General features: G+C 30.9%; 2 long non-coding RNA genes and 1 pseudogene across 4 annotated transcripts in view; 1 reads left to right on the top strand and 2 right to left on the bottom strand.

Annotated features, from left to right (window-relative positions):
* Window positions 1-19,819, top strand: part of LOC149893156 (uncharacterized) — a 182,088-nt gene that overhangs the window by 90,592 nt on the left and 71,677 nt on the right. The window lies entirely within an intron of this gene.
* On the bottom strand, window positions 1,938-5,028 carry LOC149893160 (uncharacterized). 2 transcript variants are annotated; one of them, XR_016449388.1, is made up of 3 exons: window positions 4,711-5,028; window positions 3,393-3,563; window positions 1,938-2,988 (listed from the first exon to the last, which is right to left on the bottom strand). It is a non-coding gene; the product is annotated as an uncharacterized LOC149893160 (long non-coding RNA). The 2 variants fall into 2 exon arrangements; XR_016449389.1 differs by having other exon boundaries at window positions 1,939-2,988; window positions 3,393-3,490.
* LOC145195311 (uncharacterized) lies at window positions 9,213-18,056 on the bottom strand (annotated as a pseudogene). Its single transcript, XR_016449182.1, has 11 exons — window positions 17,712-18,056; window positions 17,335-17,375; window positions 17,108-17,171; window positions 14,648-16,380; window positions 13,545-14,572; window positions 13,106-13,310; window positions 12,473-13,001; window positions 11,033-11,468; window positions 10,026-10,915; window positions 9,727-9,918; window positions 9,213-9,634 (listed from the first exon to the last, which is right to left on the bottom strand). The product of XR_016449182.1 is annotated as an uncharacterized LOC145195311 (transcript).

The raw sequence follows: 19,819 nt of genomic DNA, 5'->3' as shown, positions 1-19,819 counted from the left end.
ATGTTTTTTTATTGCCTCAAATATTTCCTACTCCACACCATGCATCCGGAAAGCATGTGACAAACTCCTTGTCTTTACTTGTCTCAACACTAACCCTAGCATTTTTTTATATAACTATAATAAAAAAAAAATAAAATAAAATGATAAAATAAAAAAAAAGGTTAGGGTCAGTGTTGAATACAATAATTGTTGTATTCAAATTTTGGTGCTCTGTATCAAAGCCTATCCACTTAGCGAAACTCCTGTTAATTGATGAAAATTGCACTCTGGGATGTCCTTCCGGACCTTCTCCGCAACTTAAAAAATGTTTTTTTTTTTATGGATTAACTCTGTTGTTAGATATTTAAATTTTTTATAGATTAATTTTAAGATGTTTCAGTAAGAATGAAATGATGGGGAAAAGAGAACAAGTTTAAAATCTTTTTAATTATTTTTTGTATAACATACACTCGTAAAACATAAAACTTTTTAATATACATTTAATTACATAGAAATATATTGAAAAAATATTCTAAATGCTGCTTTAATGACATCTCATCCATGGCAAGACTGATATTACAATCATATGGTTTCATTGCCTCAGCCCGTAACTTTAAAAGAGAAAATAATTGAGGAGAAAACCCTGTTTGAAGATCTGCGAATACACGAGACAAAAACAGTAGTAAACAAGTTTTACTTGGTAAACAGAATATTGTTCGTAAGACATTAAAAGTTTGAGGACTATGAAATAGAAGTCGCAATGCCAAAATCTTGCCACTAATTGACCAATGTTTTCTTTTATTGACTCGTTTACTCAAAGGCAATTTGTTCTCTGAAATATTATCTGAATTAACAGGTAAATAAACATCACGTTTTTTTACTAGGACTTTTACTAGACTGGTAAATAAACATCACGTTTTTTTACTAGGACTTTTTTTACTGGTGGTTTCCTCTTGCGACCAACAAATGGAGGAGGATTTGGTATATTGAAAATAGTAGGAATAGCTGATTGTAAGAGACGTTTTCCACCATTATTTGTAGGATAATACATTGTGTCTTCAAAATGATTGCTGCACAAATAAAATATTTGGTTAAAAATTCAAAAGGTGTGTTGTCTAGTACTTTCCTACGACAGTTGATGAGCCACTTTTTACATCTAATAATTAAAAAGAGCATTTATTTTCAAAAGTTACAATATTCATTTCATAAAGTTTTAATGAAATAAAAAGTTAGAAAGGAAAAAACCTATTAATAATCACAATTACGTCTACATGAATTAAAATTTAAAACTCAATTGTAAATATAAAGTAAGTAAAATGTTGATATTAGCTTGCCTTTTTTCGTCATTAGGAAAACGAAAAAATGAAATATTTTTACAGCATTTTCCACTCTTATTTCCACAGTTTAGAGCAGCACAAAATGATGGCATTGCTATAGTTAATATCAAAACTCTTTAAGATATATGCAAAAAAACAATTTGATATTTAATATTGTAAAGTTTCAATGGTCTGGGAGGACATCCCAGAATGCTATGCGACAAAGTTACATAGAGTTATATGATATTCCTCCGGAGTGGACAGGCTTTGCTCTGTATATGCGCCATCTTTATTGTCTAGAACGATGTTTACGCGTGTATGTTACGCATATATTTTGATTGTACAATAAAAAATATTGTGTAAATATTTGCTTTAGCATGTAATAATCATTTCATTAGTAATCAGCGGCTCAGACGAAAGCAGCAATCCAACGGATCAACGGATTGATTCAACTTATGAGGCTATTGATGTTTTGTTAGTCGTCAGTGAAACTGCAAAGCCTCGTAATTGACTTTTTGAAAAATGTTCAGGAGAGAGTTAAAACTAAATAGATTAAAAAGTTTATTCTTACATATAATAATCTTTTGCTATTAAATGTTATATCGTGTCTCTAACTGATATCAAATATTTTGAAAAATATATAATCACTAGGGGTTGGGGGAAAGCAGTTACGTGTTTTTGTAATTCATGTTTTGACAGCTTTTGGTAGATACAAGGTTTTTCCACTAAAAGGTAATTAAGTTGTATAGACTATATTTTGCACGTTTCATTAATTTAATTTCCTCAGCCTGCTAAATAATTTAGTGTTGGGGCTCTAATTTTATTTAAATGATACTTGTTTTGATACTAGTTGTAAGAAACCTAAATATTCAATTAAAAATTTGATATTCCATGTGACATTTTACGATAACAAAAACATTTATGACTGTTGACACAATAATTATCAATCTCATCAAAAAACATTTCGCTCAAATTTGTCATCAAAAAATTTCTCAACAATAATTATCAATATCATCAAAAAATATTCTAATACAGTTGATCAATTTTCATTAATAAAAGTAATCTCAACTAATATTATAAGTCGTAATTCTCAATTAATAATGCGGAAGATTGTCATAAAACTCCCAACAATATGAGGGCAGAACTTGTTTGAGTTCCTGGAGATGATTAAATTTCATCTTAGAAAGTTTACGTGGCTGCGAGTAAAGTCTAGTTGGAAGGAAAGGACCACGTGCTGGTCTCTTAGGCAGTGGTTGCCATTCATCTGAATACAATAACTTGTATTTCAAAATTCCTTCTGGTGTGTACATAATACACTTAATGTCTGTTACTACTGGATCACCAGTTTTAAACCCAGGTCTAATTGATTTATAGTACGAAACCGGTGCGTAGGATTTAAAGAAGTCGTGGGTTAGATATTTCACCGAGCATGGATTTTTAACGCACGCTTCGCGACATACGCCAACATAGTCAGTCGGCAAATAAATTTCTTTATTCCTCAAACGGTGTTCGATTCTACTATGAACTGAATCTACTTCCATTTCGGTGTGTCCTTTTTCCAAGTAGTGCTCAAGGAGGTTTAATACACAGGAGACGGCACGGTATATACGTTTATATAAAACGCGCTGAAGCCAGTTTTGAAAATCAGCCGCCATCTTGGTTGACCCAAAACATTTTTATATTTTGCGCAGAACTATGGAGAAAAAACAGATGAAACGCAATCAAAGAATTGCAACAAGTCAATAAATAATTCGCCAGTTATACTTTCGAGGTTATATTATGTTACAATGAATTGTTTGCTAACTGATTATCTGGTTCAGCTTATTCCAAAATATATGGAATACTGAAACAGACATTCAGATAGCTGTATGTCAACACAAAATTAGCAGACACCATGTTTTACACAGTATGAACGTTTCTTGTGGAAATAAAAACAAGCGTTTGTGAATTGATATACTGACTGCAAAATTGCATGGCACCTTACATTTGACAAGTATAATGAATCATTGCTGTTGTGTTCTACATTGATTCTGAACAACTTTTCACACAAAATGCAAATGTCATGATCATTTTTTGAGGGAAATATTAATAATGCACCTTTTGTTTTTAAGTTAATGCATATTGTTCTTGTTTGCTACTTGTATTTAGCGCTGAAATACATGTTTCACAGTGTAACGAATTCCCCAGAATTTCTCCTAAATACAGCAAATCCTGCAATACAACCCACAATACTTTGTGAACATGTAGACAAACAACTAGCATCAGGAACTAAAAAATAATCATGATCAGTAACAGAGTTTTCTAGTAGTTCAATAATCCTATTTCTGCTAGTAGAGTTATTCAAAACACTAACAAAAGTAACATCAATGTTTTCAATGTTTTGGTATTTACTAGAGCAGTCAAAATAGGTACAATTTGCAATGGCAAACAGTTTCCACGAAGAATATCTTGAATATCATTATACACCAGCAATTTTTTATATGTTCCAAAAAAATGTTTTGCTGAAGGGTATTTATTACAACCCAATAAACCTCTTATTTTTCCAAGAAAAAATTACTGTACCTATGAAAAGTAATGCCACCAGCACAATCTCCTGAAGTACACCCATAGGCAGAACAAAATACCAGTGCTTGGTTTGCAAGTACTTTTCAGCATACCAGTACCTGGTATGCTGAAAAGTATTTGCAAACCAGGAAATAGCTTACGAATTTGAATTTTAACACAAACCAGGATATAGCTTACAAATTTGAAGTTTAACACAAAAAAAATTTTGTGTTAATTTTTAAATTTTTAAGCTATTTCCTTTTGAATAACTTAGGGTAGTAAAAGACATGCATTTAAAAACACTGTCAATTCTGGAAGGGGGATTTCAGAAAAATCACTTAATAGTTTTTTATTGAAATAAATATATTATATATGAGTTTTTTTTTTTGCAATAAATATACTACATATGATTTTTTATTTATAACTTTGTCATTATTTTAGATCAGTAGTAAAAATTTGTCATTTGTTTGATATCTTTATTGCTGTGTTTATAACCTCACCAATATCAAAATATGAATTTATAAACTTTCATTTTATACTTTGCAGAAAACTTTGGAAAACTTTCTCTCTGTATCAACCATTTGCATAACATTAAAATGTAATGCCACCAGTACAATCTCTTGAAGTATACCCATAGGCAGAACAAGATGGCATGTCAATTTAAATTTGTTTATCAATATTTATCAATATTTATCATTTTATTATTATTCAGTATAAATCATATAAAGCTTAATAAAAAGTTATAACTTAATTATATATATATATATATATGTTATGATAGTGTCATGTATATATATGCATTTATATACATACACTTAAGTTATAGCTTATTATCTTATATACATGTAAATACAAACTTGTTTCAACTCACAAACATATGGTTTTCTTTTCACAAGAATCTTTCGTGTATCTGAAATACAGTCTCTGTTGGTAGCATGTTGAAATACAGCTATCTGAATGTCTTTTTCAGTATTCCGAATGTTATTGAAACGAACTGAAGAAGACTATCAGTTAGGAAATAATTCTTTACATGATAGCATAAGTTACCAAGCATAAACTGACCAATTCTTATTATTCAATCATTTGATTGCAATCATTTCAATATTTTAATTTGGTTTAACAAAGTTTTAAATAAAATCCTAAGTTCCGCGAAATTCTTTTGGGTTAACCAAGATGGCGGTGTCGTACAAATTTATTTCCCCTGTTGCGTTAAAAAAGTCGTTAAAAAAGTTAATTAAATGTGAAATCTGCGCATGCGCAAAATCATTAAAACTTTTTTAACGCCTTACGGTGTTGCGTTAAAAAAGTCAGTCGTTAAAAAAGTTTATTAAATGTGAAATCTGCGCATGCGCAAAATCATTAAAACTTTTTTAACGCCTTACGGTGTTGCGTTAAAAAAGTCAGTCGTTAAAAAAGTTTATTAAATGTGAAATCTGCGCATGCGCAAAATCATTAAAACTTTTTTAACGCCTTACGGTGTTGCGTTAAAAAAGTTAGTCGTTAAAAAAGTTTATTAAATGTGAAATCTGCGCATGCGCAAAATTATTAAAACTTTTTTAACGCCTGACGGCGTTAAAAAACTTTGCCCGTTAAAAAAGTATTCAAAATGGTACCGTCAACCGGGGTAACTTTGGTCGCCGGGGTGACTTTGTTGACCGGGGTCAATTGTTGATTTTTTTTAAATTCCTAAAATTTAACAAAGATAACATGTTTTAATTTTGTTAGAGATTCCAACAATATATATCGACTATTATATCAACAATTTTGGTATATCAACAGTTTTTGTGAATATAGCACAGTTACTTCGTAGACTACATTGAGTTTATTTTGGCATCTTTTGACACTTCTGATACATTTATTGAACCATTTGAATTCTTAGCCGGTGAAAATGCCGAGGAAATATAAGCGAAAGCGTGGTTCAAGAGCGTATGCAACTTCATACAGTCAAGAAACGTTGTCCAATGCTATAAAAGAATGTTTAACTGGGAGAATAAGCGTGAGAAAGGCTAGTCGACAGTTCGGAATATACGCTTCCCATTTGCTTCAACCGCTGGACGTTGCTGTTTTCCGTGCGCTAAAGATAGAAACGCGCATCAAAAAATCAATACCAAAAAATCAGTTCCTCGGTCTTCTTGCTCTACTACAACATCAATTGAAAAGCGATAATTTGAGATCTGACTTCAAGGCTAGTGGAATATTCCCCTTCGATAAAGAAATGGTCATGAAGCGTTTGCCACAGGTTAACAAAGACATTGGAGGAGGTACCGGTAGTACTGTTAAGGAAGTATTCAATGAAGATATAGGTCTATTAGTGAAACATTGTGGACAGAATGGGAAAACAAATCGCACCAGAGGGAAAAAGATCACACCTGGCAAAGCGATAACACCGAAAGATCTGGTGAATAACACAACTCCTACCACATCAAAGAATAACACCAAGAATAACAGTAACACCAAGAATAACAAGAAAAGGGCAAGAGTTGAACAAGTGTCATCATCCTCAGATGACGATAATGACCTACTAGAAAATGACTTTTAATGACTTTTTCACAATAACAGGGAGCTAGTTGCAAAATTTTTTGTCCATTTAAATGTTCTTTTCATGTTTCTCTAAGTGTTTAGGGACTGATGATTTTTTTTTCATGATAAAAACCTGGGGTAACATTGGCCACTTTTCGGCGTTTAAAAATAAATATTTGTAATAAAAAATTAAAAAAATAAATATAGAGGCCTATAGCCAAGACCTATAATGTTATTACCGCAAGAGAAAACTGTAAAAATTTAATAAGATTCAGAGATGTTTAAGAAAAACTGCCAAAACTGACCTAAGTTACCCTGGCTAACGATACTCTTTAATTTGCGCAACCCTCAAATCCACAACAGAATATGCTTTGAAATTTTGATTAAGGCATTGGGAGGCATTCTTTTTTTATTTTTGAGCAAAAGCTCTCAAAGAGAGTTGCAATTATTTTTTCCAAATTTTTTTTCCCTGTAATTTTCTAATTCTACAAAGTTATACAATTTTCATGACATTTTTTTTTTCATTTGACCTCCTCATAGTATCAAAGCTTTTAAACTCCTAAATAAATTATATTTCATGAAAAAATAGAACATAGATACTCACTTCTAAAAGAATTATACTATACTAATTATAGTAATATATACAAAATCAAATATTTTTAAATTCTCATATTATAGTTCAGAAATATTAACATTTCACCATGAGCTCCTGTTAAGCTATATCTCTTTGCAGTATATACATTTCCACCTATACTAAAAAGTCTTTCACTCTCCACAGAAGACAATGGGCAGCTTAAATACTTTAAAGCAAGCTTTGCTAATAGTCGCATTTTGGTTTTCTGTGATTTCCACCACAACAAATGATTGCTTTCTTTGTCAATAAGGTCTTCATTTGAGTAGTGTTGAATTTTGTTTAATAAAGTTTCATTTGAAATTAAAGTGTGTGGTTGACCAATTTATTTAGAATTAAATCCTACAAGTTCTTCGAAGCAATTGTCAAAGCCCATTTCTACTATATCTTTCTATTCATTTAGTACTGTACCATTATTTTCATATTCTGAGTCAATATTTTCAATGTCACAAGCTGCAGACCGATCATTTTCAGTAACTTTGATGTTTTTTATATTTTCATGGGTTTTAATAAGTTGAATGGTTATGTTCTCAGTACTTGTTTTAGCAGCTGAAAAGGTGTTTTCATTTCTGAACATTTTTAATTTGAGTCTGGGATCAAGAAATATTGACAAGATGATGTTATAGTTATCAGTATATTGTTTGAAACTATTCTCCATTGAATTAGTTGTCATCAATTAAAGCTTTATTAATGAAATGTTTCAAAAACTGTATCTGTGGTATAATATCTGAGACAATAGAATTTCTTTCACTCAAGGGAACTCTTGTTTTGTGGAAATCTTTTAGCAAAACACAAAACTGTCCAATAATCATCCATTTGTTTGCATTTAATAAAGGAAGCTTACCATTTTCAAGTGCATATATGGTTAGAGTTTTCCTTTGTTCATAAATTAGTTCTAACATATGACAGGTACTATTCCACCTTGTTGGAACATTTTGAATAAGTTTGTGCTTAGGAACATTATTTGCTTCTTGAAGAGCTTTAAGTTTAGAGCAGGCTTGGGGAGAATGGCTAAAATGCCCAACAATTGAATGCCAGTTTGCAATGACATTCTTGACAACTGTTTGTTCAAATTACACTCATTAATTACTAGTTGCAGTGTGTGTAAAAACAAGGCGTACTATCATATGGGCTATCTTTAATAGCCTTAACAATATTTGTACCATTATCTCTAGCTATTAAATGAATTTTTGAAGGTGATATTTTAAATTCACCCATAATATCTTCAATCAGTTCAGCAATATTTGCTGTATGCCTCTCAGGAAAAGGAGCTACTCTAAGTACAACAGTTTTCTGATTAAATGTATTGTCTAGGTACGCACATAAAAATTTTAAACTCTTTAAATATAAGACTATTATATATTATTGGAAAGAGCTTTAAATTAGTATTAAAATGGCGAAAATTTCATAGAAAAAGAATGATTCTATAAAAAGTTATGCAAGTTTAAGTATCAAAATTTAACTACAAGGATTACTTAAGAAAAATGCGACCAACTACATAATTTCACGTTCGGCTAACGGTAGTTTTGTAATAGAACTTTGTTGCAAACTCGCGGATGTATTTTTCTTCGGGTTTGAATTTTTATTGAGCGAAACACTGAAGTAGCAATAATAATAATTTTGTTAACTAAAATAATATTTCTTATATAAAAAAAAAAAAATTAAAAATTAATTTACAAATATAAATAAATATTGCGAACATATAAATACGATTATAATATTATTGCGAAAATTTTGAAAACAAAAATGTTTACTAGTAAAACCCTTTATAAGTATTTTAATTATATGGTAGTGTCACAGTTATTGGCACCTTAACGCTATTTTTAATACTAATTTCTGTACAAAAATCGTACCAGTGAATGAAATTATTTCAAATTTTGCACAATATTAGATAAATACCTTATTAAAGACATAACAAAATTAATTCCGCATTAGCGCAAAAAACCTTGAAGATATTAACATTAAAAGTAAGTTGATACGTTGTCCCAAGTTATTGGCACTTTGACTCAATTATTGGCACGCGCGAATCAATTATTGGCATCAATTTTAATCCAGAGCTAGAGAACCTAAAGATCAAATATTTTTTTAGTTTTTAATTTTATTTTTTGTTTGTAAAATAACTACAAGTATATTATATATTATAATTATAATATATTGAATACATATATATAATAAATGTTGTAATTTATAAACAAAAACCACGAAATTGAAGAGAATTTAAAGAAATAAAATTATATATTTATTTAATTGCACTCTTGGCACACAAAAGGAAAGTTCTGTTTTTTAATAAGTTTTTTTATGTTTGTCAGCTTTTTGTGCTCTTCAGATATACAGTTTAAGTGCACAGCACGATTACATGAATCACAGTTCAGCCACAACTTTGATCTTATTTCCTCTTCATAATTTGCCTTGCACACATAACAAATCCAATTTTCATCTTCTATGGATCCACTGACTTTATTTGTTAGCGTTTGTCTATGCTCTTGTGTAGATAGAGCATATACTAGACGTTTCTTTCGTTTATTTACAGGTTTATTTGATACAGGTACTTTAAGTATTTCTTCCAATACCAACATTGTTGCTTTACCTTGATCTAAGGAAACTTGAAAATTATCAGAAACTTCATCTATATCTGACCCAAAATCTATGAAGTATTAATCAGAAAATATATTTTAAAAATATATAAAAAAGTAAATGAATTGTTTCTTTATATAATTTATCTTTTTGTTGGCTTACCTATTAAGCTATTATCCAAGCTAGTAGAATTGATAGAAACACATGAATTCGACTCTGAGTTTATAGAGCTCTCTGTAATGACAGAAATGTTACATTGTGCACCAGTTTCATTAATGTTGTTTTCAGAGTTCACTATTGGCTGATTGTTGAGAAATCCTGGAGTAACAGCAAAATCTATGGCTGGTGAAGTTGCTGGAAAAAAAAAATCACTTAACTGTTCGCTTGAAACATCCATTTATCTTCAATACTTTATTTAAATGAAACTAAAATAGCAAAGAAGTTTAATAATATAAGAATACCTGAGCTATCAGAAGTTTTTGCTGGTAGTCTTACTTCTGCAACCATGTCTCTCCATATTTCATATAACCTGCACCAGTGTTGTGAACAGCTTGTAGAGTCTTTGTTCCAAATTTTAAACTGCTTTAGTTCAGCTTCTGACAAGTTTTTCTCTAGCCCTTCTAATGCCAGTTTTTTACCCACATCATATGTGAAAACAGGCTGTGGAGCTTGTTGATAAGTTGAAAGTAGCTTGTTTAAATTAACTCTATCTGGGTTAAATGGGTATAAACCACAGCACTCAAATGCTTTTTTCATAACTGGAGTAGTTTTTGAATAATAGCTTTCATTGCCATGGCAGGAAATTTTTCACTTGTAATGGCAGCTCCGGTGTGGCTCATTCTGTAAACCTGCACTTCACGTGCCCAGTAACATTGAAGTGAGTTCATAATGCCAACATCAGCAGGTTGCTGCACGTGTGTAGCATTTGGGTACAAGCAGTATAGTACAATTCCTGTCTCTTCACAATACTTAGATGCACCATAGCTCAGGTGACTGGAATGACCATCAACAAAAAGTATAATTTTTTGATTATTGTCTTTTATATTAAGCAAGCCTTTACCAACCAAATACCTTTTAAACTCAGTTAAATAATACAGGAATGTTTCTCCCTTCATCCATCCACTAGAGCTTCTCTGGACTATCATTCCGAGTGGAACACATTGCTGAAGACTTTTAGATAGTTTCTGCCTCTTTAAAATTACCATAGGAGGAGCCGTTTCTCCTGCAGCCGAAAAATTGATTGCAACTGTGACATTTTCTTTTTCACTAGTAGTGCAAACCTGTTGCAGACATTCATGCTTTCTACCAATGAATTTGCCTCTGTTTGAGTTTAGATAAAAAGCCGTTTCATCTAAATTAAAAATACGTTCTGGTGACTGAATCACATGACTTAATTCCTTATCTTCAATGAATTTTTTAAAGTTGCTATACCATGCCAATAGGGACTCTTTGGTGACACTGGACCTACCTAAAGAGTGATGCTCTGATGTTTTAGACTTCAAGTCAGGGTGCCTGTTTAGATATCTGTAAGCCCAAGTTCTGGAAGGGATTCCATTTTTAAATATAGCAGGATGTGAGCTTTTATGTAATATTTTTGAAATTATTATTAATAAGTCATTTATTTTTAAAGGAAATCCTCTTCTTGCCATTTCAATAAGATATTTTTTACATGCTTCTTCTATGTACAGTGGCAATGAAGGTGCTGGTCCTGGCCTACACATAAGGCTACTTGAACCAGATAGTTTTGTTTGTAAAGTACTGCGAGGAACATTATACATTTTAGCAGCTGATTTGATAGACATATCCGATTTTTTAACTGAGTCTATCGCTCTCTGCATGCTACTATTGTCATACTGCTTTCTTTTAACTTGTCTCTTAGACTTGCTTGATTTTTGTATTTTAGACTGAAAAAGAAATTATAGAACTCAAAGTAACTCACAAACTTACTATTAGTAATGACTTAAATATAATTAATACCAATATTAAAAATAAAATGGTGCAACAAAAACTAAAAAAGTATTGTATTTTAAGAGTTATGAACATATCCATTTGAAATTATTGTTGTGCCAGTGTTTGAGTTGTTGTCACAATTATTGGCACCCAAATTTAAAAAAAGAATAACACAAAAAGTTTTTATTGTAAAAATTATTTTTTTTTTTAAATTTTTAAATAACATTTCATATTACCTTTGGTGCCATTTTGGACTTTTAATTATAATTAATAAATTATGGAATCAAAATTATGTTCTCGATTTCTTCTGAAACGAAAATCGTATCGAGGTTAACATTTGCGCCAAATTATTGCGTTTATTTCTTACTTATATTAAAATTTTAATCAAAGAATTGATAACCAGCGAAAATTTTTTGCTCAACTAGTAGACGATAGATTACTCTGTTTATACGGTGATAATTTTTCACTTTTAAACTCGACATAGATATAATTTTTTTTTATAGAAAATGAAAAGTGCCAGTAATTGAGTCATGCCAATAACTGTGACACTACCATACTTTTCAATTATTAAATATATTGAATATAGGAAAAACGTGTCACTGGACTATCTGATATTTCTATTTCTGTCCCTATTTTACTGTAGTTACAACTTAAAATTTTTACCCCGTTCCATAATAAATGTTTTAAAAACCTTCTTATAAAGAAATTGGCTATAAAAAGAACAAACGTGTATTTGTTATTGGTGGGGCCTTAAGAAATAGTGGGACTAGTCCAATTGCATATGCGGCACCACGACAATGACCTTATCATACAATTAGCGGAAATATTTTATGTCTATATGCCCCTCTTCTAAAACAGAATACTATTCTACTCCAATAAAGTAAAAACGCCAATCAAATGTAAATAGTTATTTGTTTTTAAATATAAATAGAAGATAAAAATAATTACACTTAATTACTTTTCCATTGTGGCTATGAAAATAGCCTTTTTTGCGTGTGAAGATTTTGATCTCATAACGCGAACAAGGTGCAAATTTTCCTTTTACCATTGAGCATTGACATCTTAAGAGATAAAAAGTTGATTTTTTAGACCATAGAATAAACACTATTAAACGGTATCTAAAATAAAATAGATCTCTGAGAAAATATAATGCACAATCATCAAGGCAAAAGAAGTCAAATATCCTGATTAATAAATAACTAACTGTTACTACTGCACTAAGAAATCTAACTGTAAATAAATATAACCTAACTATTTTCTTGTCTTGTTAAGGCATCAATATTCATAGAAAGAAACTCTTTCCTCCTACATGCTCTTAGTTGAAACCTTGCAATGATAAATAAAATATATCTGGTATGCTCTAGGATAAAAATAAATCAAAATAACTTAACTTCTGATCCATAGCATAATTTACCATTAAAATAGAAACATGAATAGAAGCAAGTTGATCCCTCAATGTTTACTTTATTTAATTCTCTCCATAATAACTGAAATAAAACAGATGTGACATAAAAATGAAAGTTAAAAAAATAATGACCTTATTATAACCAAACTAAGGTATACTGGTTAAATAAAATGACTTAACACTAACATTTTGTCTTGTTGATTCATTAGCATCTATGTATCACCAACATGATCATCAACATATTTGTGACAAGTCAAGTAAACAGTTAAGTTTAACTTTAAGTGAGCTTTCCTGATTCCCAGGAGGGTGATTCCCAGGAGGGTGTTCATGTAAATCGTGCTTACTTTGCAACCAAATCAACATTATCAGATATTGGTAACTACCCAACTACCTGAAATAAGAACTGATACATATAAGTAATGAAAAAAAAAAAATCCTTTTATAAGCATACAAAAAAAAAAGGGCTGGGGGAGGGTATTAAATAGTAAAATAGATCTAATAAAAAGATCCACATCTGTAAATGAAATCTATTAATGCATAGCGATATAAACTATGCATTAATAGATTTCATTTACAGATGTGGATCTTTTTATTAGATATAAAAATTATTTACAATAACATATACCTTTTTACTACCTATTTGCACTCAATTTGCTTATGATAACATCAAATCACCGCTTATGATGTCTGCAGATAATTGATATTTGCTCATATCGTATTCAACAGCATCATCGTCCTCATTTTCATTTGGTTTCCAATAGGAAACTATATATAAAGCATTATTTTTTTTTTTAATTCTAAGAAGCCTGCCATAGTACAAATCTTGGCTTTTAGTGTCAGCATCATACCACATGTGACAAATACTTCTTCTAACAGCATCTCCATTGAGAATATCTTCAATATCTGCAGCTTCATTATTTGCGAGATCTGGGAAGAGTTGTTTTACCTGTAGAGGTGCACATTTTTTAAATATTTTTTCCACTTTTCTTCTTTCTTCCTCCTTCTTATTTTGAATCTTTTTAGCCATGCGCTTAATCAATTCTGCTTTCATTTCTTCATGGCATTGTATGTTTGCTAAGCGCTTTTTACTGGCTGAGGAGATAGACCAGGCTATCAATTTATTTCGTGAATCAGTTGGTTTTTTAGAAAGAAAATCAGTTGTTTTATTCTTGCATGTGCAAATTTTCGATGACAAATAACAAAGTGTGGCATTAGGAGCTTTTTGCTTTGCAGCACTAAACATACCCACAAGTTCTTCACAGTCAATATTATGTGGACGTGCTGATAATGTCTGGGACTTCAGTTGGTCAGTTAAGGTCATAGTAAACTGTCGCTCATACTGACGCTTAATAACAATAATGACAGCATTTAGACAGCTGGCTAATGCATCTCTCATTTCATCAGTTTTTGGGCAAAAGTCTATAAGTGATTGAAAAACTGGATCATTGAGATCACCTCCAAAAAAGTCTGTTTCTCGATGAATAAGGGAAAGAGCCTTTGTGCTGCTTTCAACAAGTGCATTGCAAACATTTTTGATCACTTGGATGCCAGACAAGTAGTCAAGTCCTTGTCCTGGTACAACATAGAATTTTTTCATCCAGGGACCAGTCACTAACTTTCCAATCAAACCTAGGGCACACATCTCACGTATACCTAAAATTAAATAAAATATGCCATAAAAAAATAAGAACAGAACATTTTAATTACTAATCCATCATAACATCTAACCTGTTTCAGATGTGAAGTCTTGAAAAAGACTATTTCTCAGTCCTCCACATAACACTACTCCAGAAAACAGAAAACTCTGAAGTTTATGGTAGTGATGTATTAAAATTCCACATGTATGAAAAAGTATGTGCAATCGATTTCCCCTACAGCGTGGTATAAGTCCTCTAGGAAGACCATGCTCATCCAAAAAGGTGACAAAGCCTTTTGGATCACCTTTAAAAAAAAATTATAACCAAAAGTGCAATGCAAAGTACTTTTTAGCAGAAGTGATTGTATCCAATGGGTGAAGGTGACAGTTTAGTTCATTTAGAGATTTCTGCCAAAAAGTGTTTAACTTTGTTATAGTTGCATGGTTCACTGCCACTCTGTCACTCATTGTGTTAGTTATGTTGCTGATAATAGTGCTTCGTACATCAGTGTATTGTTTCTGGTAAAAGTCACTATACAACTTAGCAAGATTATCTACAGACTTTGCAATATGACTCATATAGTCATAAGATGTACCACCAGCAAGCTGATCAATGGCTACAACCATGCATGAAGATTCAGTTGTTAAGTGCACAACATTAACATGAACACCCTCCTGGGTTGTGGCATCAAAACCAAGAGTCAAATTTTTTGTTGAGAATGCTATCTCAGCAGCCTGGAGTTCTGAAATTATACCCAGCTCGCGCATCATCTGCTCCACAGTTTTGCGATGTGGAATGTCACTAAATCTACACCCAAAATGTTCTCCTACTTTAAAAAGAAGTTGGGGCACACTGTGTGTAGGAACTTGACATGCCAGCATGTCATAGATAAGTGCCCTAATATCAAATGAGTAGACTTTTTTACATTTGGTGATTTGTACTTTCTGCTGCATTTGCTCTAACTTTTCCTGCAAAATAAGCATATCATTTTGCAGGACACTAATCTCTACATTCTTGTCAGAAAGTTGTTGACGTAAGATAACTTCTTCAGTAGACAGCTTTGTTTGGATGAATTGCAGCTCTTTTTTCAAACGAAAATTTGAAATTTGAAGCTTATTCAGCTGTAAGTTTAGACGTTGGACTTTTAATTTACTTCGCAAATTTCTAATTGTCTTTTCTTTGCGAACAATAGTCTCATTGAGATGTTTAAATCTTGGCCTTGTTTTAATTTTTTCTTTCAACATCTTTACATCCTCTCTATGTTTTTGTTTTTCAGTAGCAATTTCAGTCGCAAAAACACTTAATCTCTTTTTTAAGAGTTTTTTTCTCGGAGTCAACTGGTCAGCTCTTAACCTGAAGAGCAAAGGACTTTTTTTATTAGGCGAAGACAAAATATTTATATGTTTAGGAGAAGAGGCAACTGACAAAGATGAAACAGTTTTATTTGAACTTGGTTTTGACTGAAATGATTGTGTTGTTGGCAATGTTGTTGCTTGACAAATAAAAGGCTCATTGCAGAAGTCAACAAAACGTTTCGAATCTCTTAAAAAATTGCAAGCCCATTTTTTTGATACATTAGCAAGAAGTTTAGTCTGACTATAAGAAATATTGAAGCCATAAAGTTTACTGACTTGCTCAATAGTTAACTGATGTGATTCATTATTGTTAACAAATACAAACAAAATATGCCCATTTTTACAATCCTTTTCAACTTGTAAAGACAATGCAAAGTTTGACTCTAAATAGTTTTTTGCCGCACCACGAAACACACACATATTCTTTTTGGGACCCATAATACCATACAATGTCACGTAGAGTTATTTCCTAAATGAAAAAAAGAATTTCCAGTGAAAATTAGTTACTTGTTTCTGTTTTAACCAAAACATTTAATTGGTATCATTTGTATGTAATAAATATCAATTTTGATCAGTCATGAGTTAACTTTACCAATGACTTAAAATAATTTATCATGATAGTAATTATAAGCTTTATAACCATATGGTTATCATCGCATGGTATATCACCTATAACCTATCAACTAAGTTATGATACTGATGATATTGTATTATGATAGTTTACGATTATGCGAGTGATTGATATGTGAGTTTATGATTATGTGAGTTTATGATTATGTAAGTGAGTGATAGTTTATGATTATGTGAGTCTCACTCACTTATCATAACCAACATGCATATACTTTTTATCATGATAAATTTATTTTTAAATTTAATTTAAAAATTAATTTATAATAAGTAATAAAAAGTAACTATAAAATATTACTGTATAACTATTATAATTATATATCGCTTTCAAATCTATTATAGACACATATGTATATATAAATATACATAAATATATATAAATATATATATATATATATATATATATATATATATATATATATATATATATATATATATATATATATAAAATTATATAAATATTCATATAGGGGGAGGGGGGGCTAACTTTTAAAAGGATCTTTTAAAAAGATCGTTATTAGCCCCCCTCTGCCTACCTTTATTCTCCGGAAAAAAATAATTTTAAGTACCTATGCTGCAACAAATAGTAAGGTGTCTGCTACATAATATTTTTCAATGAAATTTGGCATGCACCTAGAAAATAAGTTTCTGCACAGAGGCAAATAGATTTAAAAAAGTTATCAACATTTCTTTAATCTAAATTTTACATCTGATCAACAACAAATTTTTTCAGAAAAGTAAATTTAATGATAGCGGTAGTAACTACTAAAAAGAGCAACACAAAAATAATGCCTACCTTTTCAACTTTTTCTAAAATATATACTTTGGTTCAAAACTCTACAAAATAACACATTCTTACAGCACATAAGTACCTACTTTGCTACAAAAAATTAGATGTCTGCTACATAATATTTTTTTAATGAAATTTGGCATGCACTTAAAAAATAAGTTTTTGCACTGGGTCTAATAGATTTAAAAAAGTTATCAGCATTCCTCTAATATGAATTATACATCTGATCAACAACGAGGTTTTTATGAACCATAAATTCAACAATAGCGATGGTAATTACAAAAAAGAACAACACAAAAATAAAGTTTAACTATTTTACTTTTCAAAAAATATATATGTAGATATGAAATTCTACAAAATAATACAAGAAAATACATTCTTACAACACATACGCCATGCACGCTTCACTAAAATGGTCGAAGTTTTTGATTACAAGATCGGTGCCGTAGTTCGAAGGATACGCGCATACCTACAATTATTGTCTAAACAGTGACCTGTCAGGCTAATGAAGCTTTTATTTGAACTACTGGTCCATATATCAGTAGTAAAGCTTATGAATTCAGCAACTGAGTAAACATGGACAGCCATTTTTAACATAAAGTTTAAAATAATTTCAGCAACTGAGTAAACATTGACAGCCTTTTTTAATATAAAGTATACACTAATTTTTATTATTTTACATACCCTAATGAAACAATGCAACTTTTTTAACGTCTAATTTCATTCCCTAACGAACACTCCTTTGACCATACTGCGCATGCGTAACGCATGTGCTGAACTATTATTTGTAAACTTTTTTAACGACTAACTTTTTTAACGCAACACCCCCATAAATTTATTTCCGTGGCGCAAGTTTCAGTTACTAAGGAAATAAAATTATGCGGCTTGTGCATAATATTGTTTCCCGATATAAATTTATTTCCGTAGCGGAAAAAAATTTGCAGAAAAAATAAAATTTTTTTTTATTTATTTGCGAGGTAAAGAAGGTAATTTTATAGCCAAATTTTTTAACTCAGTAGTAAACTAGTCACTCAAATATATAAGGAGATCTAGAGGGGGAGCGCAAAATACCGGAGCCCATAGATTTTTGGGGCTGATTTAGTTTACTTTTTTTACTGGTATTTTAGTTTTTTCTATATTTTCTTAAATTTATTATACTAATCCTGCCAAAAGAGGTCCTATTGGAATTACTTAGTCCGAGCGTCTGAATACTTTTAACCGTGCCTTTGAAATATTCTCATAATATTAACTTTAGCAGCTATGAGCAACCTTTTACATGGATTATTAGTAAAAAAATCAATAACAATTTAAAAAATCTAAAATGTATTATCATATGACCAGATCGACAAAAAGGCTAGTATTACAACTAAGCATCAGCGTTACCGCACCGGCGGTAAAAAAAATTTCGGTAAAATGCGGTAAAATGCGGTAAAACGCGTAATACGCATTTTTACCGCAGTGCGGTAAAAATGCGTATTACGCACTTTTACCGTATGCGGTAAAAATGCGTATTACGCATTTTTACGCTTTCTTGTAACAGAAGACGGTAAAATTGCGTAAAAATGCGTAAAATCGGTAAAAATGCGTAAAAATGCGTAAAATGCGTAAAAATGCGTAAAAACGGTAAAATTGCGTAAATACGGTAAAACTGCGTAAAAGCGGTAAAAATCGGTAATTTCGGTAAATTGTGATAAAAGTTTGTATAAGCGGTAATTATTATGGTAAAAAATTACTTTGTTTTTATCAAGTCAGATAGTTGTTAAATAATTAATTACCCTCTAAAATTAAATTAGTCTCCTATATAAGCTTGACAAAAGTCAAGAAAGACTAACAACCTCAAAGTTCTTCAGTGATCTGATTAGTATACCAAAATCACTACCGAATCAAACCATCTTCAAGAAACAATGTCTCTTTGGAATTATTTTACCAAGCTAGACAGAGAAGAGGATAACATCTCTGGCTCTGGCAGAAAATCAGGATTTGCTGAGTGCAATAAGTGCAAAAAAGTGATTAAGCTGTCTCAAGGTAGCACCAGTGCAGTTAAAGCTCATTTAAAGTAAATGTTTTACTCTTACTATAATTTAGTATATTTTAAACCACTGTTCTCAAAATATAACTATATAGCGTATTCTATTGTTGTTTTCGAAAAAATATTGAAGCAAAAATTGGCCTTCAATATTTTTTAAAGTTTACAAACAAATTTTTAAAAAGTTTATAGAAATGAAATGATTTTAAAAAAATTAGACAATTAAAGAAATTGTTAATTTAAATGTTAAAGTTCAAAATATTCGATATAATTTTTTTATGTGCAATTTACGATACTACTATAAAAAGCGGGTTCTGGCTCATTGTCATTTTTGCGCAGACTCATTGTCATTTTTGCGCAGACTCATTGTCATTTTTGCGCAGACTCATTGTCATTTTTGCGCAGACTCATTGTCATTTTTGCGCAGACTCATTGTCATTTTTGCGCAGGATTTTTTTTGCGTAT

This window comes from Hydra viridissima, unplaced genomic scaffold (genome assembly GCF_058129835.1).
Source record: "Hydra viridissima isolate aposymbiotic clone 2 unplaced genomic scaffold, HvirCarnegie_v1 scaffold_1, whole genome shotgun sequence".
Taxonomy (NCBI): domain Eukaryota; kingdom Metazoa; phylum Cnidaria; class Hydrozoa; order Anthoathecata; family Hydridae; genus Hydra; species Hydra viridissima.
This window is presented reverse-complemented; position numbering and strand designations above follow the sequence as displayed.